Below are 25,991 nucleotides of genomic sequence, written 5' to 3'. Positions count from 1 at the left end.
ATTAACGCCGATGCTAAAGCTCGACTCGACGCGACTGGGCCAATTAATAAAAAAGCGTGAAATTGAATTTTATTTTTTTCTTGGTCTTTTTTTTATGCGCAAATTTCACACCCCAGAAATGTTGCAGCACAGTGCCAAGAGGCAAACGGCTGTGGCAGCTGATCTACGCGCCCAAAAAGAGAGCGAGAAGCCAAGATTTACAGATAGAGAGAAAGAGAGAGAGAGGAAAGGTGGGCAGCAGTTGCAACTGCGAAAAGTAACACAGAACCACAGCAAATGCAGGTGTGGCTCAGCTCTCCACTACACTGCGGCGGTGTGGCTGCTGGTGCTATTAAAACTCAATCTGAAATTCAAATCGTAATATAATGTGGCCGTCCTCAACTCGCTGCCAGAACAAAGGCCAAACGACAAAAGCCTTGAAAGAGCCCAAAAAATATATATATAAAAAAATAAAATTCTACCAAAAACTATTCACACACACACACACACACACTCACACAGCAGCGATTTTGAAGAAGACGCTGAGAAATCAAAAGGCGCAGGCGAAGCCACAGAAATTCTTAGGCGCATTTTGGTCAAAACGAATGACCAAGCCTCACATCCAGATACCCCTGTGATACCCTGTGCTGCCCCGCCTGCGCTCTGTATACCCTGTACCGCGTCTGCCCGGCTGTGGCTATCTTTGCGTTTGATCTGCGACGAGACGAGACGTTGCCCGTCGACGTTTCTGCCCCGCAAGGAATTCTTTCAATTCATTTCAACTGCCTCCGTCCCTCTCGCTCTCCCTCTCTCTCACTCTTTCTGCGCTCGTCTGTCTCGCTTGCCTGCTTTTTATTTAGCGCAGATCCTTTGGGCACAACGCGCTGCGCATTTCAATGCTGCACGTGCATCTTGCCCCAAAAGCAGTCTCCATTGCCTCAAAAGCTGCCCCTGCCGCTGCCCCGACTGCTGCTTCTTTTGCTTGCTGGCCGCCTTTTTGCCTTTGAGCCGAGATTGAAATTTGCTGAACACCGGCGTGGCATAACTTTTTTCTCATTCTTTCGGCTGGCTTCTTTTTTGTGTGCTTTGTGGTTTGGTCTTTGGTCTTTCATTTGTATTTTTGGGCTCGACTGCGCTTCCCTTGGACGATGACGACTTTTATTAATATTTGGGGCTCGGCTCGGCTCTGGCTGGGGCCCTGGAGTGTAGCTTGATCTGCCAACGGCTGGCTGAGACCCACAGCCGAAGACGTCAAACAAAGCGCAATGCGTTTCTTGGAATTGCCCTTACAGTCAGAGCTTAGTCAGGCTCTTGCCAAATGCCCTACACAGCAAATGAAAGGGTGGATTAGGCTGCCAGCAAAGATAGTCCGGAATACCTTGGAGATAGCTATCGATAACTCTATGTAAAGACTGTTAGCTATAGTAAAAGCTAGAAGATTCGCTAAAAAAACCAAGATTCCTGCTTAAACTATAGCGATAGCTGTGTATGCCTATCGATAACAGTTAACGAATTCATAGCTAATGCGTCATTCCTTAAATTAGGCTAAGAACTTATAGGTATAAATGTGATTAAGTCAACATCAATCAAATAACTAAGCGTAATCGATAGTACCAAAGTTTACAATTCATCGATAACTTATTGTTAAGATTGGTAGCAGCTATCAAGCTGCTGAGTAAGTAAAAACATATATATTAATATTGTGCTTAATCCAATAACCTAAGCAAAATGCAGCCCTTAACATGCTAAAAATTTATCGATAACTTATTAGACTCATATATGTGTAACATATTCAATACAGTTAGGGCAGCTTCTACTGTGTTCTTATATTTTCCATAATTACAACTTTCATCATAGCCAACAGCAATATTAAAGAATTACTGTTAATCGATATTTATCGATAAGCATTAAGCAAGCCATATAAGCAACAAGTTTTTCATTTTGATAATCTTTCAACTATTTATAGCATTCGGAAACGTGAATTCTCGCGACTTTCATCTTCAATCTTAGCTACAGCTCATTCAATCAGTCGATCAATCGGAATCGATTTGCAAATCTCGCATTTCGCATTCATTTGTACAAAGCTGCGAGTTTTTTCGTTAGCTTCGCTCGGTCTGTGAGTTGATTTTGAAGACAAATCATGCCCCGTGGTCGCATTGGCTCGCATTGTGTGGCTTCCACTTTTGGCCACATTCATCGTCTCCCCCTTCGTCTGCCCCGCGCCAGCTCCGTTGTCGCTCGAGGCGATTTCTGCTGCAATTCGAGCGATTGCCAACATTTTCGTTGCTCGAAATTAAGTTATAATTTTGCAATGGCCCTGCCACTGCCCCCACCTCCTCTCCAGTGGACGCTTCTGCTTCCTCTGGCCAGTTGGCCAGTTGGCCATTTGGGTGGTCGCTATTTGCATTTAAATTGCAAACAAATCATTGTGGATTTTTGATTTATTGGGAAAAGTCCTCGAGCCGTCAATTAAATGACGGATATAAAAAACAGAAGCGGCCTGCCACAGCCAACATGCAACATGCCGCTCGCCCCGCCTGCCAACTGCAATCCACTCAGCATTTTCTTATCTCTCAGTTTATTTTCGGCTAAGTCAACAGACTTTACCGTAAGCCGGAAAACGAGGTGCGTCGCAGCCACAGATGCAGATAAAGATAAAGAGTGAGACGCGGAGAGAGAGAGAGAACGAGCGAGAAAGAGGCAGATAAGGCGGTTGCAGTCATGACGACAGACGACACATTGACGACGGGCAACGACGTCTGCCACAATTCATAAAGAGAAAAAATCAGAAACAATTCTTTTGCTGCCACTTGGCAACGAACGTCACGTAGCAGCGGCATCATTAGCCACCAGCTCAGTCCCAGTCGCACCACCAGCTCACCTCAGCCAACAGCTAACAGCCGCCAGCCACCAGCTCAAACAGCGACACGGCTTTGCTGTTATGATACCCTGCAATTGAATAACTGTGATTGGGTATTCTGGCTCTGCTCACACAGGGCTAACAGGGCTAACCCAACATACATAACATGCATAACATACATAACATACATAACATACATAACATACATAACATACATAACATACATAACATACATAACATACATAACATACATAACATACATAACATACATAACATACATAACATACATAACATACATAACATACATAACATACATAACATACATAACATACATAACATACATAACATACATAACATACATAACATACATAACATACATAACATACTTAACATACTTTTTATATATTCTAAATTTTTTTCAGATTTTACAGGGTATTTGTGGCTCGTCCACTTGTTGCTTACATAGTTTTCTTACATGTTGCTTATTTGCTGTTTGTTTGCTCAATGAGCGGCCTTTCCATTTTCCCACTCACTTTGTTGCTGTTGTTGTTTTTGTTGTTGTTGTTGTTGTCTGCGACTGTTGCTCATTAATCCCGATTGCGATCCCGCCGCAGCCGCAACGGCCGCTGCCCCAGCTGCACCTACTTTTTAACGCTTTTGTTTGGCACCGACACAGACGGACAGATGGACTGACAGATCGGCACACCTGAGAGGAAATGCGTAACGCTGACAATGCCCACCCGTTCCCAGTCCAATTGCCGACGCTGCTTATGCCTGTCTCTTTCTCTCTCTCCTTCTCTCTCTCCTTCTCTCTCTATCTATCACGCTCTGTGATTTCTACGAAATTAGCCGCCTCTCTGTACACAGTTTGCAAACACTTGGCAGGCCGGAGCACGGCTACAGCTGTGAAGGCATTTGTCCACGCTGGAGGTCAACAGCAAAGACAGCGACGAGAGAGCGAGAGAGACGGCAAGAGAGTGCGGGCGTCAGTAGCTGCTCACACATGCGGGCTAAGGGTCCATTTGGGTTCAATCTCTCCTCTCTCCCTCTGCTGTGCCTGCTGTGTGCTGCGTTCGCCTACTTCAAGTGGCACATTGTTCGCCCTATTGACAGCCATTCAAGTGGAATTCCCGCGCCCAGACTCCGGCCTAGACGTAGTCGTCTTTTAATTGTGGCATAATTAATGTGGGAACTGATTGGAAAATTTGCTGCTGATTGAACCATTAGACGCACCCGCAGTTAGCTGCATAAACAAAGAGCACAACAAACAGCAGACAACGGAAACACAAAATGTCAGCAGTTTTTTGAAAAATTCCACATTTCCAGTCTGGAAGACTTCAAGACTTGAAGACACTTGAGTTCGGCTACGAAATGGAATTCAAATGTGACAAAAATGTTTGTTTATTTTATGAGTTGTGAAAAAGAGTTAAGTGATGACCGAAAGCAGATGTTATAAAATATTTATATGAGCTCAGAAATAACTGAAACTTCAATAAACAAGCAAACATTAAAGTGAGTCAGCAGACCTAACCTCACTTCAATTCCAGGCAAGTCATAAGATACAATTGAGTAAGCCTGGAAAGCAACTATTCCTTAAGGCTTTCACACCATTTCAATGAAAAGACTAAACTTATTCAAATTCTATTTCAGGCATGCCAATTCCAGAAAAAGCTCTTACTAATTTGTAATGGAAAACTCAGCAAGCTCTTCCATGCAGACAATGCATTCCAATGACTTAACAGACCTAACCTAACAAATATTCCACGATAAAGAATCTGAATATTTCAGAAACTCAACGAAACTTTGTAGTTCCGTCTGTTGACACAGACAGACATAAATTTATGATAAAAAATTCTCAGTTTATGAAATGTTGTCTAGGTCTGGAATGATTCCTTTATCGCTAATCCCTAGAACATGAGCAACAGACAGCAGACAGCAGACAACAGAGAACTGAGAACCGAGAACGGAGAACTGTTTCTTATGGGTGACAACTCAATTTGACGGGCGTGTCAAGAAATGGTTTATGGTACCAGATGGAGACCCACCCAGGCTCTAATCCGTTAACAGGCTGAGCGAACAGCCACTCGGAGCTCGGATTTGGCACATTAAATCCACGCGTCAACAGGCGACTCCAAAATGTTGTCATTGTTGGCTCGGCGCATAGTTTAGGCCAGATAAATCTCAAGCTAAATGGCCAAAAGTCAAAATAAATTAAGCCCACATGCGGCCACACGGAGCCGCAGCGCGAGTTCGAATTCGATGTCGAAGCCAAAGACAGTCACCAAAAAAATCAAAACAAAATAAAATAAAACGAAATGAAACAAACGTCACACCCTTTTGGCCAGGCATTTGACCCACCATCGCCACGGAACACATGAGGCAGGCCCAAAAATCAAATTCGAAATCGGCGTCCGCAAAACGACGCCCACATGCAGATGCCGTGGCAGGCGGTGCAACACAATGGGCACGGCTGCTGCTGTTGCAGATTTGTCACCAGCTCGTTTTGCCAGCGTCGACGCTGGCGCAGGCGCCGACGTCAGCTTCAGCGCCAGCGCCAAGTGGGCCGCCGTTTTGATTAAGTTGACGAAACTGAAATTCAAATGCGGCGCACATAAAAAAATTGGCCAACCGACAGGCACAAATCAGCGCACTGAAAACTGACACTGGAATTGCAATCCATAAAGGAGGGCACGCAAGAGAGAGAGAGAGCTTGAACAATCACTGTTCACTTTTGCCCTCGAAATGTCAACGCCCTTAGGCTGCTGCACCCCAACTGGAATGTAGACATTTGCTGCTTTCCAGTTGTGCTCTCTCAAGAGAGCTTTCACGCTCTTGCACTCCGCGCATGTATGCATAAGTGTGTGTGTGTGACATACTTTTACTCCTGAACGCATTCAATTGTTCATATCGTGTATGTGTATGTGGGTATGTAGGTGTGATATCGAAAAACTGTTTGTTTTGCATTTCGCCTTGCACGCGCCGATCGCCATTCGCAAATTTTATGTTTACTGCCAGCAGCGACGCAACGTCAGCGTCTGTCGCCCAATTATTTAGCCCATCCCCCGAATTCGCCCCGTTCGCCTTCGCCTTCACATTCGCCTTAGCGACCGACGCGTCGACATTTGGCTGACATTTGAGTTCAAACACCTGCAATGCACTCGCCTTCGCACTCACACTCGCACTGCAGAGGCCGCTAGACGCCTTGCTTTGCACTTTTTTTAAGCGACTTGCGTTGCTGCAATCGTCGCTGCGCTAATTTGACTAAATTTTTTAATTTATAACCATTGCGGCTGCAGGTTATAAATTCAACTTAATAGACTTTAATTGCGGCACCTGCAACTAGGCTCAAAGTCTAGGCCTAAGCTTAGGCGTTACACAGACTTACGCACATTTACACAGGCATATACTACACAGATACATATACTAATACGCGTGTAAACTTGGCAAATCACAAGATCAACAAAATAATTCCCACAAGCCGGCAAAATGAAAATGACGTGAACGTGAAGTTTGATCAGGTGCGCATACAAATCTTGCGGCAACTTTCAGTTAAACAAAAACAACAAAGTATACGAGAAGAAAAAAGAGCCGAACAGCCCAAAGCAAGCAAAAGTTAATGAGAAAGTCAAATAAACGAAACAAATAACATGCAAAGTGTCTGTTATAACAGTGTGCGTGTACGTGTGCGTGTGCGTGCGCGTATGCGTGCGAGAGAGACAGCTGTCATGTGGGGGCGACAGCGTGAAAGAGCAGCCAAGCAAACCAGCTAGCTACGCAGGCGTGTTCTCGAAAGCTCATTTTACGTTTGTTTTTTGTTTCGCCGCAATAGCCTTCATAGAGTGCCTGCGGCTGGAATGATGATGAAGTGGGCAGCGTAGTCTGGCCCTGAGGTAAAAGTCGTTGCCAACGCAAACATTGCAAAGTTCAACAGCAAAAGCAACTGCAGCTGTGTCAACACACAATGAATCTTCACTTCCAGCCCAGCAACAATTTCGCCGTGCTCAACTCAAACGAACTCACAGAGTCACATTCGAACTCGAACTCGAGCTCAAACTGCAGCGTTAGTAAATAAAACCGAAAGTGGCGCTACAAGTGCAGCCCGCAGCAGCAGCAGCAGAAGCAGCGACTGCAGCTGATAAGCAAACAACAACCACAATTATAATAATAGACAGGCAAGTGGCTAAGACAATAACAACACGCTCTAATCTTAATGCAGCGCTTGAAAGAGATTAAGCTAGCGCTGTGTTTTGGGTGATCCATACATACATATTTACTTTGTATGTATGTATGTATGTATGCATGAGTAAAGCTAAGTTTATCAGTTGCTGTGCAGCGTGGGTTTGGAATTTATCTTAATTTCCACGCTGGAACTGCAATTGGAAGTGGAATTGGAATTGAAATTGATAAGAAGAAATACACAAGAGGGCGCTTTTGCTTAAATGATTTAATTGATAAACATAAAAATAAAGATAAGTTTTTACACATGACTCATATAAAACGTGCAAAAATAAAAAGCGAATAATAAACAATTTTAAAATTGCTTAAAATTGTATTTTGATAACAATAATAAATGCCCAGCTGAATACTTTTTTACTCAAGATAAATATCTTGAAAGTATTTTCAGAGCATTAAAGCCATAATTAAAAATTTTAATAACAAAATAATTACAAAATATATATTTATAAATACTTATTTTTATACAAATGTTATTAATAATTATTTTTTATTTATAGAATATTTACAGTTTGGATTGATATTTATTTAAAACACTTTTTTATACAATTTTCTGGGAATTTTAAGGGGATTTTTTGTATTCAGCTTAAGTACAGCCAAATTCCATTATAAATAACTTGATTTTTGATCGTGTCTATAAAAATGAATTGCAAAAAAGATTAAAGATTTGTTGCTTAATATAGCCACATATGGTTTTATAATATTGTAATGTTCCGAGATTTTAGTGGTGGGTCTTTGTTTTTGTTTATATTATTACAATTATTATTATTATGTAGAGCTTAGTGTTTTTTCCTCGAACTGTTTTTGCCTCTATCTTTGTTTTGATTTCAGTGGCGCCAGTCACCGACCCGGCCTCACCGCCCCATCGCTTAACTAGAAGCTGCTGCCTGGAGCTGGAAGCTTGGAAATGGAAAAACATCGCAGCTGATATGTGACGCTTAGACTCGTGTGTATGTGCGCTGTCTGATTGGATTCTAATTCGATTTCGTTTACGCTTACAGTTATAAAAGTGTAAGGCGCCACGGCATGTGGCACAGACTGTAGTAGTTCTATAGTTTTTGAGGTCATATTTTACATACATCATTAATTGCTGACGAGTATTATTAACTGTTTAATGTCTGACTGTCTGTTGTCGCTTTTCATTTATAATTCTTTTTGTTGTTGTTTTTGTTTAATTGCAACATGACATGACAAGGGATTTGGCTTTTGCGCGCTTCGCTAAGTTTTTTCCATTGCGAAATCGTTTTTCCAGCATTAAATTATTATTATTAATGTCATACAATGGTCATTTGTCACAGCCGTTGTTGTTGTTGTTGTTGCACTTAGCTATACATATGCATGTGTGTGAGTATGTACTTTATGTTCATTGCATTGCATTGCATTTTTATTCAGTTAGAAACGATTATGGCAATAACACTTACAACAACAGCAAGTACAGCGCATACAACAGTAAATATCGCAACGCTTTATGCCCAACGTAATTAGCGCAATTTGCATTTCCTGACTGACTCCGAGCTTGATTTTCTCAGTAATCGCCGCAAAAGTACTCGCCGTGCACGGTACACACTACACTGTTGAGCTTTAGCTTATTTGCCCCGCCTCGGCGCGCCCCTCTCTTACTCCACTTCGCCGCACACTCTATTGTTTTCGCTGCATTTTGCAATTCATTTGAAATCGAATTGTAACTGTTTTTGTTGTTGTTGCTGTTTGCTCTTGTTTTATTTTTTTCTTTTCATTTTTTGTTTTGTTTAACGTTTCGCATTGTGCCAACTGGAGCTGGGAGCTGGATCTGATGTCGCTGCAATTTTAACGGGCTTTTCGTAATCGCCGCTAAACCTGCACCTGTTCTCTCAACGAAAGTGAAAAGCATAAAATTTACATTGTTTACTTTAGTTGTGCAAGGGTTGGATCGACGGTCCATTGAAAGTAAAAACTGTTACTAAACTAATTTCACTTTTCAATGCATTAATACATATTTATAATTTATATTGTTGTCAGGCCGATTGCCGATTGCCGATTGCCGATTGCCGATTGCCCATTGTTGATAGCCTATTGCATTAATTAACTGGTACTACATGCTCTCAATGACTCAATTTATTAGGTTTTAAAATTAATTTTATATGAGCATACATTCTTATCAGCTTTGCTGCCGCGGCGAATTAACACGGCATTAACAAAAATTTCAAATGTCATGCATATACACATATACAAAAAGAAACAGCAACACTCACACACGCACGCACAGCGTGCCACAAAATGATTGAGAATGAGTAAGAAACAAAAGAGAGGGAGAGCACAAAGAGCGAGAGTCAGAATTCGCTCAGCAAATATTCTAGTTCTCAGTGGCTCTCTGTTTTACATGCGCATTTGGCAGGCACATTTCAACAGCTCCAGTGGCGCAATTGGTTAGCGCACGGTACTTATAATCAGTACTAAAGTGTATGAGCAATGCCGGGGTTGTGAGTTCGAGCCTCACCTGGAGCAGGTCGCTGTTGACTAATATTTTTTATTTTTTAAATATTATTTTTATACAAATATTATATAAAAGAAGTTTTGAACCTTATTTGCATTAAAATGCGGGTATTACGAATTGTTTAAAATAGTTTTCATATGAGCTAAGGTTTATTATTGACTTTTTGTTGGGAGAAGCTTAAAGTTTATTTTATATGTTTAACTAATTTATTTGTTTAAGCAAGTATATTATTTTTAATGTTAAATATAACATAATATAAATATAATAATAAATAATAATTAATTTTTCAGCTAAATCTTATATTAAGTTCTTTTAATATCTGCGTTTTCTCGTATATTTTATGCTTTGATTTCGAAGAGTTTTTTGTTGTTGTACTTTGGACTATGGTTAAATTTAAGGCATAAATAAAAAATGTATTCTGTTATTGTTGAATATAACTTCGCTTGATTGTTTTGGCCAGAGAATGTACTTATAAACATTTCACAGCTCTGTCAAAAATGATTCAGCCGAAAAAGTGAAGCCAAACATCAACAACAACGTGGATAAAGCACATGGCCAGAGGCTGTGCCGACAGCTACGATGCCCAGATTCCCGATTTCCCGCTTTTTCACTTCTTTTTTGTGGCAGTTTGAAGCAGCTGCGGCTGAGGCTGAACATGCCACCCAAACAAATCGCAGTGGCAGCCAAAGTTTTTTTTGTTTAAATTTCAACAATATCAACACAGGGAACCACTTCATGCCACACATTGCTGAAGAGGCAGACAAACATGTTAATCATACATATGTACTTCAATCGAACATACATACATGTACATATGTATGTGTATATAAAATTAATCAATACGAAATCAAAGTATAACAGAAATTATGAAAAGTTGGTTGTTTGTGGCGGAGACTTCGATCGGCGTCTTCGGATGTGGCAGATGGGGCAGCCTATAAGAAGGTGATGAAAAAGAGATGCGCTTGCTGCTGTTGGCTGTGGGCGTTGTGTGGCACTATGAAGTGGCATGCAGCATGTAGCATGTGGCATGTGGCATGTGGCATGTGGAGTGTGGAGTGCCGACTGTTTGAAGTAAACTCAATAAAAATGAAGCAACACAAGCGTAGCCAATAAAATGTTTGCAGTTCGTCTGCCCCCAATTGTTTACAAAAAGAGGCAACAACAGCAATAACAAGATGAAGAAGAAGAGGGCGAACTAAGCACTTAGCATATTTGCGGCAGCAGCAGCTGCAACATCCATCGATCTTGCCTGGTGGTCCACTCAAAGCCACAAAGCCTGGGTGTGTGTGGGCGCCTGCAGAGCGCGCGGCCACTTGCCACTTGCCCCTGCCCCAAGGCTGCGACCGTGTGGCGTGCGGAACTTTAAACAAATATTTATTGAAGCAAAAAGTCGCAGAGCTCCAAGCTGATCATCATCGAGCTTCGATCATTGGCATTCATTATATGTGTTTACAGCTGCAATATTTGGGGCAACATTTATGCAAAATAAACAACACTGCCCCATCCTGTGGGCCCTCCGCTCTCGCTCTGCTGCTTTCGTTATGCTTTGCTACGGAGGGCCGCAATTGATTTGGAACAGACCACCCAGCATATCAGCTCACACGTACCGGAACGACTTTCCACTCTCCACTCTCCTCTGCGCTCTCTCCACTCTCCACTCTCCCCATCACCGCTCGCAACATGATCTGCAGGCGTCGTCTTGATCGCATCTGCATATAAAACCTACTCGGCCTGTCTGACACCCATGTTGCCAGCTTGTTCTGTTTCTTGTTGCTCATGTTGCACGGTTTTTTTTGTTTCTTTGTTTATTTATGAGCTGTCCGGTCCGTTTCCACCTCGATAGCTGCGTGGGCTCCCTCTTTCTCTCTCTCTAAGTAAAAAAGTGAGAATTGGGCCAATTAGTAGTATTAGTTCTAACTGAATTTCTCTATTTCGTTCATATCTGGCCAACATCTTTTTACACTAATTGCGATCACCACCAAGAGTGTGGCAAGTGCGAGGAACTCGCACTTCGGCAGTCTCTGTAGAGGGTATATATCTATAGTATATTTCATATCGAATATTAATGAGCTAACAACAAGTGAAATACTCGTTATAAAGCCGTTTCACATTTTGTTCACATTGTGTTTAGCTCATTTTAATTAAGAATGTGGAGTTGTTACATAAATCTGATTTCTGAGAGATAACAAACAAGTACATTGGAAATTAATATGCTTGTCAGTTGATATTAAGATTATTGTACATAAATTTTACATTTTTCAATGCGCCAAATACAAGTCAATTCACGTTTAGTCATAAATATTTGTAAAACATTTAATATTAACACTTTTAATATATTTTTCAAATAAAAATATTGACTTAAGCCAGCTAGTTGGGCTCTCATACTCGCCAACAGGTGTCGCTGCTTAACAATGAGATGGTGTTGATGATAGCGTCGTTCCAAATAGCCTTGACATAACTTTACAAACACATGTGCATGCTTACATAGTAACACACACACACACACGCACTCATATATGCATTTGTCACACAACATTAGCATTAGCTGACGACAATGCCAAAGTCACGCCCAACCAGATGTCGATCTCACTTGCTCTGCTGCGGCTGGCAGAGATCACAGATTGCCGAACCGTGTTACACCTATCCCCTGCCCATCTACCCTCTCTATCTATCTCTCTCTCTCGCACACACACATGCTCTCACTCCTGCTGTGCATAATAAATGCCCGCATCAATCAACGCTGACGCATGCGCTTACGTCAATTTGCTGTGCTTAGTTGTCGAATTCGAACTCGAACTCGAACTAGACATGTCAATGCTGCTTAATTACATGCTGCAGCAACAGCAACAACAACTGTTAATCAACGGTAGCTGCACAAATGGCAACCACAAAAGTTCACAAAGTGCACGCAACACATCGTCGACTGCAATTGCCATTCCAAGCCAAATTTGAGAACGAGTGCGAATTCGAATGCGAATGGCGAATGCGAATGCGAATGCCAGTGCGAGCATTTGTTTTGCAACGTAGTGCAAAACGTGCCACTGACAAAGCCGAAATGCGGTAGCTACAACAACAACAGCAACAAAGGCAATGCGCAATGTGCCATTGTTAATTGCATGACATAATCCACAGCTAATTCGAAAACGAAAACTCAATCGAAAAGCAAACTAGAAAGAAACAAAAAGATAAAAATTACTAAAGGTGTCACTATTAAATACCCTGTAGTAGAGTGTAATTAATGTAAGAGCATCTTTAAGTTGATACTGAAATTTAAAAAATTTTATAATTATAATAATTTTTTTACAATTGATAAGGCTATGTGTGTTGCTGGACTTGTGAATATTATATTTTTTATAAAAACTCCCAATTTCCGGTCTGCTGCAAGTTACATGACATAGTTGGCATACTCTGTGCCATACCAAGCCAAATCAAAAGCTCGACAAATTGTCTTCGAGTAGCCAAAAAAAGGAGATATAACGGCTTTTATTACCGTCTGCATTTATGTCTGGTGTCTTTTAATTGCTTAACTATGCCCAGCGGCAATTGTTAATAACAATTAGAAAATTTGCATTCGATCGACAGCAGAGATCGCCGAGATCTATGTAGATCGCGATATCGAGACACATTCAGCTAATTTGTGAGGCTCCGGCTCGATCTTTGAGCGGCGATCGACGCTGGTGGCCACGGCGAGCGGAGAGCGCGCGGCGAATTGACGGACAAGTCTGTCAGTGGGTTTTGTGTTTGCTTTTGTTTTGGTTTTCTTTTGCAGTTTGTTTTTTGTCTTGGACTCAATTAAGCCACACGCCGCGTTTCAATTACAGCTGCATTGCATACAGTATATACTCGATACTTTTGTTCTCGATACATTCGTGTGTGCATGAGCATTCGATCGGTCGGTCGGTCGGTCGGACGGACGGTCCGACGGTCGATTTGTGCGCTGACAAATGCCATAAAAACAAATAAAATGCGCTCGATTTCATTAGCACGCCAAAACGGCCAGCTGTGAAAATTGGAGCACAACGGATGCTTCATCATGATCATAAAGATGATGATGATGATGACGATTATCAGCACTGGGATGCGAGGCGGATGTGCTACTGTTGTGGAAGAAGCGCAGTTCAACTGACCAGGGGCAGCTCATGCCTGGGGTTGGGGCACATTTTTGAGCGTTGTTTGCACAGATGTTCATTATACGAAATTTAACGTTACGTAAATTTGACAAAGTGTAAGCGAGTGTGTGTGTGTGTGTATGTGTGTTTCATTGAAATTCATTAGGCCGCACGTCAAGCTGAATGAAAATTTCATTGAGTGCTAGAGCGTCGAGGCGAGAACTGATCTCTGCTCATGAACATCATTGTTTAGTGTCAGCCAGCTGCCAATAGATGGCGCTCATTGCAATAGCACTCATGCAGTGGCATAGACAAAGCTGATCCATTGATTGATGTTTTTAGCCGTAGCAGCTGCAACTGTGCAGTAAGTAGGTTGCTCCACTGCATCGCATCGCATCGCATCGCATCGCCATTTATGATGATGTTGTTGACGTTGATGCACCACAGTCCCCACCCAACCTGACAGTGCACGTCGCGCCACACCCCACACCGCCTTCCATTTGACTGCTGGCAAACAACATATGGAAGCCGAACTGTGTGTTCACTTTGATCATATCTGTGTGGCTGTGGCTGTGGCTAAGGCTGTGTGTTTGCTTTGGCACCGACCACTGGGTCACTTGACATCCACCATGGGCAGCAGCCAGGCAAGTGGTGCACAAAAACTGCCTGTGGCACACATATTTTACTAGGTCAGCAGACGGCAGAGGCTACTGATAAGAAATGCTGTGTGTCTAAGCATTGAAAGTATCTTTAAGAGATAAGCGAAATAGTCGTTGAGATTTAGATGAGGGCTTAAAGCGTGTACCGAGTCTAGGACTACAAAATAAAAAATTAACAAATAAAAAAAAAAAATTTTTAATAAAAAATTAACAAAAAAAAAATAAAATAAATCAAATAAAACATAAAAATAATTTCTGTTAAAACCCAGCCTTGAAGCATGGGTAAGCAGCTTGTCTTTACTTCATACTGCTTTGCAGTTAATATTTATTATTATATTTTATATCTTCTTCTTGAAACACTTGAAATGCCCAAGAGATGCATTCCATGCCAATTTCACTTGATATTACCTCATTCCACTGTACTTTGCCTTGGTTCAAGTCACAAAGCACGCACAATATATTCTGTTTTCCTTACCCATTCACCCCGCCCCGCTGCCCAGCAGCTCTGCACACTCCCCTCGCCTGGGCTAAATGGAAAATTTACAAGATTTGCGCAAAATTGGCAAATTCAACTTATTTAGTTGACCCATTGAGTAAATTTCGTATAATTTTGCTAGCAATTTGGCTGGCACTCAAGAACGCGTCCGTAAATGTTTACGCTAATGGCGGCCACGTACGACACGTGAACCCTTTCGCGAAGGCCCCACCTCAGCCCCGCCCCCTGCTCCAGACGGCCAGCCACTAAGGAGTGGCCCAGAGCAGAGGAAGGTTGCTTAAGGAAAGGCGCACACGCTGCATATAAAAATTTAATAACTTTTTGCACAGTAGCACGTACCATGACTCACACACAGCGAACACACACACGCACACACACACACTCGCACACACACACACTCGCACACACACACACTCGCACACACACACACTCGCACATACACCCACAACGAAAAAGCAATCATGACATGTGGCTGAGACTGCAAAAACGAAGCTGAAATTGAGGCTCGAGCTGGAGCTGCGAGACGTTGTGCCGCGCCTGTCGTGCCACAGGCCGCATGCCACATGCCAAAAGCGCAGCCAAGCACTTGAGAAGCTGCCACTCCAGCAGCAGCAGCAGCAACAACAGCAACAAGAGCAAGCAGCAGCCATCTGTCATAATCGTCAGGCAACTCGGCATCAAATTGTAACCTAATAATTCCCCATGGCCGCCCAGCTGTTGGCTCAGCGATGAGCTGCAAGTTGCCAACTCAATTAGAGCAGGGCTTAAATTACGCATACGCCGCGTGCAACCATTTGCGGCATATGGCATAGCAACCGAAAGTGTTGTTAGTACCATGCAACACCCTTAACAAAAAAATTTAATGCCACATTTATGAATTATGCAACGGGCCAAAGATGCGGCACAAGATTTCCCCATGGACAGCTGAATGCTGAAACGTGTTCGCCATCAGTTAAGAGCGCAAAGCTGAAATTGATTGAGCTAAACGGGTCGATCCTTAGGGTTGCTGCTGGGCCAGATAACAGTTTGATAAGGTTGTTCGGCTCTGTTCAGGGCTGTCGATGATGTTTAACCCCTCGGCTAACTGTGCACGTGCCTTAATTGTTTTGTTTATCTATTGTTGAGCAAAAAGAAATATGAACAGAAAATTTTCCATATTTTATATTAGTTTCTATTCACAATTGTTGACGTTGCCGTTGTTGTTGTTGTTGTTGTTGTTGTTTTCTTTTAAGTAGCTTAGCAAAACAAAAAAATTAAAAATCCATTTCGCTTGTGTGGCTACGACAAACGGCATTGCAATGTCATATCTGTCTGACTGTCTGACTGTCTGCCTCAGTCAGTCCGTCAATCAGTCAGTCAATAATTGTGGCACACACCTGCCGCCGTCTGCTTGTTAGCATTGTTGTTGTTGCTGTTGCTGTTGATTGCAACCCACGCCCCAAAAACTTGCGCGACTCGTCTCTAGCTGCTTGCTATCTCCCTCTTCCGCTCCCCATCTCCCTCTCTGTCAGTCTGTCAATGGCTGGCAGCATCTGCCTCGCTCTCGCTTGCTCAGCCGCCGGCATCGCATTGCGGAAAACTGCATCGCACGTTCGCTTTAATGTTCATTTTGAAGGTTGCCTTTAAGAAACATCAAGTTTCACTTGGACATTTTTATTTTTATAGGTTTTTCACGTTTTTTTTTTGCTTCAAGTTTTTGTTTTTTGTTTACTTTTGAGCGGGGCCAATTGAGCAATTTGTCTTTGACAGCTGCCAGCGGAAGCTGAGCTCTATCAAAACCTTGACTGAGCTTGACTACGGCTGTTGCTATTCAGGTGAGATGCGACAGAAGCGGAGCAAAGATTTTTCTTCAATATTATTGGGTGAAATTTCAGATGGTATTACTCAATTAAGGAGAGTTTTGGAAGGGTTGTAACTTTGATCTTATAGATTTGATAGGTGCACATAGAAGAGCTGTATTTTGGCTTTGAAATTAGGTATATAGGAAGAGCCAGAGAGAGAAGAAAAAGAGAAAGAGAGAAAGAGAAAAGGATAGAGAGGAAGGTAAACTAAGAGAGAAAGAGAAAGAGAGAATGTTAGAAAGAGTGTAAGAAGGAGCGAGTGAGATAGAGAGAACGCTAGAGACAGAGATATTATGCACCAAGATGGATATACCGAGATGAAAAGCAGGAGAGATTCAAATAAATAGTGAGATATGTAGACATGTAGACAGAGAGAGAGAGAGCGAGAGTTGGAGAGCTGTAGATATAGAGAGCGCGAAAGATAAGTGGTAATGCAAAGTTCGGGCTTCAACCTTGTCATCTATTAAACATTGGCCAAGTATTTCGATGTAGTATATAAACAGTTACACGACTATTCAATTATAGATTAAATAACTCTCGAAACTCTTGAGTGTGGCATGTGTGTGTGCGTGTGTGTATAGCTTAATTGGCTGCCCGCCTATTGCAGATACAAATCGAATCGCATCGCATCGATTGGCAGTCTGCAAGACACGCGTTACAAACGCCTACAAAAAATAGATATATAGCGCACGGCGTCAGATAATTTGGGATGCTGAACTTTGATCCATGCGCTCATAAAAACTTCAATAAATGGCGCATGGCAACAGCAACAACAACAGCTGCAACAAAAAACTTGGCCAACATTTCGGCGACATTTGACGCAACAAAAAAGCGCAAATTATTTAGAGGCCAGAGGGGCAGGGAAGGGGCAAAGGGGAGTGGCAGGCAGCCGTCGCTTATGTATAAAATTTAACGAATCTGTCAACCTGCCGACTGGGCCAAGATTTACGAGAGGCTGCTGCACTCGCGACTAGGTGCAGTTAACAAATTGTTCAAATATGGATGCCAACTAAAGCAAACACTGTGCAAAATCGGTGGCCACTTGTTGGATATTGGAAACTGCAAACTGAAGCCTGAAAAGCGAAATATAAATAAATACACAAAAAAGATTTGAGCTTAAAAATGACTTAAATATATTGAGTACACTGAAAGAAACTAATAGGGAGATGTTGAAGTCAATGATAACTGAAAATAAAAAATTTATGTAAGAAAGAAAATTTATATATATTATATATATATATATATATTTTATGTATCGATGAAGAAAACATACACTGAGAAAACTCAGGGCAGGGTTGATAAAGTATGTGTATAATGAAGCAGAGCTTAGTTAAAAATACACAAATAGATTGTTAATAATATTAAATACTTAATAAATACTTTAAAATATATACCCTAACACTGAGAAAAATTAGTTTCAACTTTTTGAATATCAATGAAAATTAAAAATTCTCAATTCCAGCTCTAAAATCTTGTTACACAGAAATTAATACATTTTTACAGTTATCTAAGAAACATATACACTCAAAAGAATCAAAAACAAGTAGTCAGAAGTGAAATTTTTAAAATTGAATTTAAATCCCAATACAAATATAATAATAACTTAAATAACCTTATAAATTGCCTAAATGTAAGGGCAACACTGAAAAAAATTAGTGACATATGTAAAAAATGTAAAAATATCTAAAATTGCATTTAAATAATATGTATATAAATATTTGTCAACTTTTTATTGTTTACTAGAAGCAGCTAAGACTTTTCGTCCAGTGTAGCCACAACTGAGTTTGTGTGTGTGTGTGTGTGTGCTATGCACGCGGGTGGAACTTTTGGAGAGCAGAAAAAAAAGTAACAAAAAATCGTTTGAAATTTATGCGACGGGTTCAAATTAAATCGATAGCCGTGCTTAAATGTCGGCTAATGCAAAGCGGCAAATAGCAAACAAATATCAATACCAGAGCCGCCTGCCAGCAACTGCGATAATTGTTGCTGTTGTGGTTGCTGCTGTTGTTGTTGAGTCACCTCATGGCTTGAGCTTGTGTAAGCCACCTGTGCGCCTAGCTGCGACGTCAGCTAAGCGCCAGTCCCAAGCATTCGGCCTGCACCTGCGCCAATCGCCAATCGCCAGCTGCTCGCCTGCTCTCTCGCTCCCTCTCGCTGGCTCGGCTGACTGAGTCGCTCTCTTTCTGGCCTCAACTATAAATTCAGCTTTAGTTTTTAGCTTTATTTTTAGCCTTTTTTGCAAGCAATTAGCCGCTGTTGCTGTCGTTTTCTAATTAGTTTACGAGCTGTGGCTCGTAGCTGGGTAGCTAACCTTTTCAATTGTTTCTTTTGACTATATACCTCCCTCTCTCTCTCTCTCTCTCTCTCCAACTCTTCACTCTTTCGCGCTCTGGCGTTTGCTTTGCGCAATTTCAATTTTAATTTTTCAATTTCTTGTCGCCCGCGTGTCAGTTCCGTTGGCATTTCAATTGAGTTATTTACCAGATAGCCGAATCGCATCCAGCCCCCCGTTGCCGCCTTGCCCCCTGCCCTGCTGTCGCCTGGCTGGGCTCTTGCTCCACTTTTCGCATTTGGTTCCACTCGCTTTTTATGGCCAGCTCTGTCAGCTAGAAAATTAGCCTCTAATTTAGTTTTTATCTTTATGCAATGGTTACTAATTATTTCTTTTTTTAGCCCCCAGTGGAATTGCTTTTTAAATGCTCTCCGGCTAGTTGTAATTGAAAGATTTGTTATGCGACTTAACAACACTGTTTTTGTTGTTGTTGCCATTTTACTTAAAGAGACAAGACTCACAATTTAGATATGAGTGTGAGTAATATGGACAGATGTTGCTGGGTATCGGTTGGATTCATGTAGTTAGATAGTGCTGTTGGAACTTTATGGTTTACCAACACTAAACTAGATTAGAGTGATAGAAGTGTTGGTAAATTGCTAAATCAAGTTAAAAATAGCAAGGAATTGTATAGCCATGGGCTAGTAGCCAACGCTAAATATAGCTACAGCTATTTCAGTGTTGGTTAAGCATTGTATAAGCAGAATTGATGGTTTACCAACACTACACTATTTACGAGTTTGACTAGACTAGACGAATGTGTTGGGTAATTGTATTGTAAGTTAAATTAAGTAATTTAAAGAGCAAAAATATATGAACAATTTAGAGTTTACCAACACTGAAAATTGCAAAGTTACCTAGTTGCTGGTTTATTACATAAAAATATAGTTTTGCATTAGAAATAATTCAGATATGATTATTTACCAAAACTAAACATACTGCAGACAAACTTAAGTGTTGGATAATTACTTAAACAGCATGAACTGAATCGTTTGCCAACACTAAACACAGCTAAACTAAGTAATTGGTGTAATTTGTTGGTTTTTCTTCTTTTACCAACACTAAATTTGGCTTAAATTATTTAAGTCTTGGTTAATTAAAGTAAAGTACTTATGGTTGCAAAATAAAACAATAAACATTTATCCTCCCACAGCATCGCATCGGGATTTGCATTATAATAATGTTAATTTTTTGGCTCCCGGTACTGTGAATGAATCAATTACGAGCAATACAATAAATCGACTCATTCGTGTTACACCGCACACAAATTTCGCCACCTAAAAGGCAGAACATTGACATGCGACATGCGACATGGGACTTGCGACAAGCGACATGCGACATGCCGCACGTACATCCGCTACAGATTCACATTCGCATCCAGGCTGCAGGGCAACGTTTGATCAGAGCGGAGTCAATAAAAAAAACTCCATTCAGATGATATACAGCTGTGATATATAGCTAAGTGCATGGCGTCGGATCATTTTGGGGAAACGCCGTTTTGGGCTCGATGTCCGCTGTCGGAAATTCGAATGCTCATTTCTCATTGATAAGTTTCGGATTGAGCGGCGACGCACTTCGATATCAATTAAAAGCCCTATAAATTGCATGTGCGTTGTTCTCACTTTATCAACGCGGACAGCCTCTCAGCCGCTCAGTCGCGCCGCTACATAAAATCAATGGAAATGCTGTCAAAAAGGCGAAAATTGAAAACGTCGCCCCAAACTCAAATTCGTGCGAGTGCAATTAATTTTTTTTCTTACCCCAAAAAAAAAATTATAATAAATATATAAAACAAGTACAGGCGCGTGGCGCGCAGTAGACGACTAAGAGATACCCTGTAATTAGCTTGAGTTTAGCTGCGCTTAAACTAGGCTGGCTTAGGACACAGCCGTTGATAGTGCAGGGTCATGAATATAGCTGTATTATATATGTGCCTGCATGAGATACATCACATATGCATACATACATACCCATGCAATGGCTTAGCTGACAGTTCTGCTTAGCCTAAGCCAACAATGCAGGTGACCACACAGGAGTGATACTATTTTTGCCCGCTGTATCTCAGCTGCTGTTTAAGCTAGTTTTAATGTTTAGCAGTTGAAATATTCTATATGATTTGCCATTTGATTATAAATTACATATTGCTTGCTTAGCGTGTAAAAATTTGAACTTGGTTGGTTAGACGCTGCGCACTTAATTTGTTAATTTAGCCTGCAGAGGCAAAGGTAACACAATTCAGATACCTGAAGTTGCATGCGAGGGCTAAGCTCACTGAAAGCATTGTTTACACTTGCTTAGGCAGTTTAAGTAAACAAATATATATATATACGACTATATATATATATATCTAATCACACAGATTAGCTAATGAATAATGCCTATGTTTAGAGAGATATGTTATATATAATTAGAGTTTGATTGCACGCAAGTGCATACTTAGCTAAGACTTCTATTAGCCAGAGCTAATGGGCATCTATAAGCCACAGGTCTAGCCCATGTGGTACGCGTCAGCAAAGTCTTAACTCATTTATAAGCAAAGATTAGGCTAGGCAAACAGTTTCTCGACGTAAGCCTGCCTGCTGCATCTCTATTTGCTCTCCAATTCCTAGGGTATACGAGACCAAAATGCAGCGCACTTGAGACTTGCATGCTCGCCATATCAGGCGCCATACAATGTGTGTGCAATGCTCGTCAGCGGGCACAGGGGATTGCAATAAATTCATCACCTTAATTACAAGCGCAAACAAAAAAAATAAATAATAAACTTAATACGAACGCACGTAAAAAGCAAAAACAAATGCAGCAGCACGCGAAAGAAGGAAAGCAAAAAAAAAAAAAAAAAAAAAAATAACAACAACAAAAACATAATGCTGAAAGCGTGCGGCAGATAAGAAGCTACGATCACTAATGGCAAAACCTTGGGCCCTCGGTGCAACCACCTGTTGGCTGGCGAGTGGGGCTGAATGGGGGAAGCAGCAGCAACCCACAAATAGCACACACACACAGAGGCTCTGATAAGCGCCTGTCTGCTACGTTTTGTGGTTTTTACTTATGGAGTACAACATTGTTACGAGCAAGACGACGTCGACGACGACTTGAGGTTCGCACTGGGTTGGCCATCTGGTCACAATTTGATAAGCAGCAGCCGCAACTGTGCGGGCGTAATGCGTGGACTGATAACAGCCGCAAGTTCCAAGGTGCTGAATGAGTGCTGCGGCACCTAGAGTGCACCCAAGATAGATATAACTGGAAGCAGGCCTATGAATCAAGTCTTGTCAGCGATTTCACGTCGAAATTCGTTTTTTTTTTTCGCTGTCAGTGCAAACTGATAGTGGAATAAAAAAAGCCACAAAATATTGTTTACACACTCGTTTTTTTCATAATATGGAATTGCTTTGCACTTAAAGTTGGTAGTTGAGGGCGGACCAGGTGCAATTAGATGGGCAGGTAAGGCCAAGTGGGCACAGGTGTCGACGCGAACGGGCACGCATTGCGACTTCTATAAATATACATACATAGGCATTAGTTATAACGCAATGGGAACGGGTGCAAATACAGCCACAGATACAGATACAGCTACAGCTACAGATACAGATACAGGTACAGGTACAGGTACAGGTAGAGCTACAAGCGTGTCGTTTGAACATTTGAATTTCTAATCTGTTTTTTATCTGGGTTCGTGTTTGTTTTTGGTTTTTTTTTTGTTTTTGGGTACATTTGTGCTTGCGTCTTCGAAACTGGCTTTTTCATTGGGGCCGGTTTTGTCAACAGGTGTTTTGCACTAATCGAAAATAATTTTTTTTTGATAGTCGCTCCAATTAATTTATAGCCTTTGCCATTGATTGAAGTCGCTTTGGGGCGTGGGAGAGCCGGAAGTCAAAGAGTTTTATTTATTGTGTGATTTTTCAGATCGTTTCTCGAGTGCTTCGAGTGTTTGGTTCTAGTCGAGCGTAATTCAAGGCGCATCCATTCAGATTATCTCGAGTGATTTAGCATTCTTTATGCTTGAAATTATTTCATTAATTACATCACACTTGTACTTTATAGTATTTAGTTTAATATTATTTAAACTATTTTTTATTTTTATTTTTATATTTTATTATTTTTAATTCTTATTATTTTTATTTTTTATTTATTTATTATTTTTGTATCTTTTTAGGGAAGTTGAGGGAATACTTAAGGAAGGCTCAGCTGAATTGTCGGATATTTGAGTTGAGCTTAAGTCACATATACAAGAGTATTGGAAGGATAGGCGGACGTTTCACTGTCATATTTTCATACAGTTATATAAGCTGCATAATATCCATATTGCCAGGCAGCTTAGAGTTTCCTTTAAGAATTCTCAGCTTTTTGCTAACACATAGATCGCTTGACTACTAAAACTAAGCATAACATGTTGACATCCTTAGCTTACTTACACTTACACTTAAATGTAAGTGCAATCTGAATCATATCTATTTTTCCATATGCTAGTTATCAGTCTCATCACTTCACTACTCAACTATCTAAGGGAGTTACAAATATCAGTTCGACATATCACATAAAAACTTCTCTCTGGCTGCCGCCCCCTGCACTGCATCCGCAACTAATTCTGATCCCAAGTTTAGTTAACTATCGTAAAGTCTAGATTGAAGCATGCAGATCATAAAAGTAAACGTTTTCTCTTATAGATCTAAGGATCTCTAATCGATTCAGCGCTCAGGCCGAATCAACAATTTGAATCTGATTGACGGCAATTAAGCCAAGCTTAAAGTAAAATGCACAGTTGTACAACAAGTTGTTAACAATGGTTATTGTTGTTGTTGTTGTTAGTGTTATTGTTATTGTATATTTTGTGTTACATAGTTGCGCATACATTTGCCGCTTGCTGTTGTTTTACATTTTCATTTGAGCCAAGATTTTGCGCTGGCAGCTGGCAAAATGTTGGAATATTAAAATGGTTATAAATATAAAACACACAGTTTTAGAGGTTTTTCGCTAACGTTAATGTGTTAAACACGTCTTGGCCATTAAGTAAGCGAGGGGATACACACACACACACACACACCTAGGCATAGACACTCTTGACGTATGCGTTATGACAATGCCAATGGCCAAATGAATTTTTAGTGCTTGGCTTTTTTATTGTTTTGCTTTTGGCCAAACAGTTGGCATCGCTGTCAGCGTCTTGGATCTTGGCCCGCCGCACACCTGTTGTTACCTGTTGGGCCGCGCGTTGTGGCCATGGCCAAAAACGTTGGCTCATACAATTTTTACAGTTTCTATGCCATTCAAATTCGCACATGTGTGTGCGAGCCACACTCTCTGTGCCTGTGTGTGTGTGTGTGTGTGTGCGGCCCTCTCGTGCTGGCAGCTGACAACATTTTTGTGAGAAACGCTGATGATGACATAAAATGGAACAAATGGCCTATGAACGGCGCAAATTAAGGCAATGCAAACAGCAACCCAATTGCAAAACAAAAGCCGCGCCGCACAACAAACACACACACACACACACGCACACACATAGAGAGAACATTTGTCGGCTCAACACCCCCTTGGCATTGCTCTCAAACAGTTCATCATCTGCCTTATAACTTGTGTTAAATTTATTCAAAACCTCTTGACTCTATGTCATACAAAAAGCCAACCCCCAGCGACAGTTGGCCAAGGGGTGTGCGTGTGTGTCGAGTGCTTGAGTGCCCCCGCCCTCTTTTGACAATTTTTGATCCCTTTTGTTAAGTGTTTTCTGTGTTTGGTCGGCTGATGTTATTATTACGTCTGTTTGCCCATTTGTCGCACAAATTGCCAGCTTCGAGTTGTTCGTAAATCTGCGAGTGCACAAATTTTAGCTATGACACGCCCACCACCGCCCACCAAGCCACCTGCTATTTGTCATTTGCACACCTGTTAGCCATTTGATCAATTGTGTTTTCTTTTCTTTCGTTTTTGTGATCCGCATTAAATGCTTTAAATATATATATACCCACATAATTTATATGTATGTATTAAAATATATATATATATATATCTGAAGCGTTCGCTCGTTCACACTTTGTGAATAGTTCCACGCAGGTGGCAGATGTTCGTTTAGAAAATTGTGAAATATGTTAATGGCATTTTGGCAGCAGCAAAAACTACAAAATATATAGAGAAACAGCAGCTGAAAACATGAGCTGTAATGTCACATGCATAGGTGTATATAAATAGAGTGAAAGTCGGGAGTGCCCGACTGCGAGATGCCCTGGCAGCTGTTCTGAGTTGGCTTATCAATCGTCCTATTCTCTTTCTTATATTTATGCATTTAGTATACACATACATATACATATGTATGTCTACTTCTAACTCTATCTCTGTCTTCTCTATCTCTATCTCTCTCTATCTTTCTTTTTGTTTATCTTTCCCTCTTTGTCTCTCCTCACTCTATCTCTCTCACTCTCTCTCACTCTCTCTATCTCTCACTCTCTCTCTCTCACTCTCTCTCTCTCTCACTCTCTCTCTCTCTCACTCTCTCTCACTCTCAATCTCTCTCTCACTCTCTCTCTCACTCTCGCTCTATCAATCTCTCTCTCTCTCTCTCCCTCTCTCTTTCTCTTTCTCTCTTTCTCTCTCTCTTTCTCACTCTGTCATTCTCCCTCTCCTTCTCCTTAGCTTAGCTCCCTCTCTGCTAACACATATTTCGTATATTATCAGGCGATAACCTACTTTTTAATATATATATATAAAGAAATATAGTAACCCTTCTTATCCATATACGAAGCGCCTTCATTAATTAATTATATTTCATACTATCTATCATGGGCAGCTTCCTTTGTTTTATCAGTTCCGTTTCCGAAATATCTTTAGGCAAACGATTCTATTTATCTATACGAAAATGAGCCAGAAATAACAGTTATATTCCGTTATCTATATACTTCCGACTCGGGTGCAAACCAATCGATTTATTATCTAGCAGAGTTCGGTACATCCGTTCGCTAGGCATTCCACCTATAATTGATAATATTTTAGTTAGATATACTAGGAAATAAAA

At 41.1% G+C, this 25,991-nt stretch overlaps 1 non-coding gene across 1 annotated transcript; it reads left to right on the top strand.

The window, feature by feature from the left end:
- The first annotated feature begins 9,459 nt into the window (after positions 1-9,459).
- On the top strand, positions 9,460-9,556 carry Trnai-uau. Its single transcript has 2 exons — positions 9,460-9,497; positions 9,521-9,556. It is a non-coding gene; the product is annotated as a tRNA-Ile (tRNA).
- Positions 9,557-25,991: the final 16,435 nt, after the last annotated feature.

Source organism: Drosophila hydei, unplaced genomic scaffold (assembly GCF_003285905.1).
Source record: "Drosophila hydei strain 15085-1641.00,03,60 unplaced genomic scaffold, DhydRS2 tig00008135-arrow-pilon, whole genome shotgun sequence".
Lineage (NCBI taxonomy): Eukaryota > Metazoa > Arthropoda > Insecta > Diptera > Drosophilidae > Drosophila > Drosophila hydei.
The sequence above is the reverse complement of the archived record's forward strand: the minus strand, read 5'-3'. Positions and strand labels throughout refer to the sequence as shown.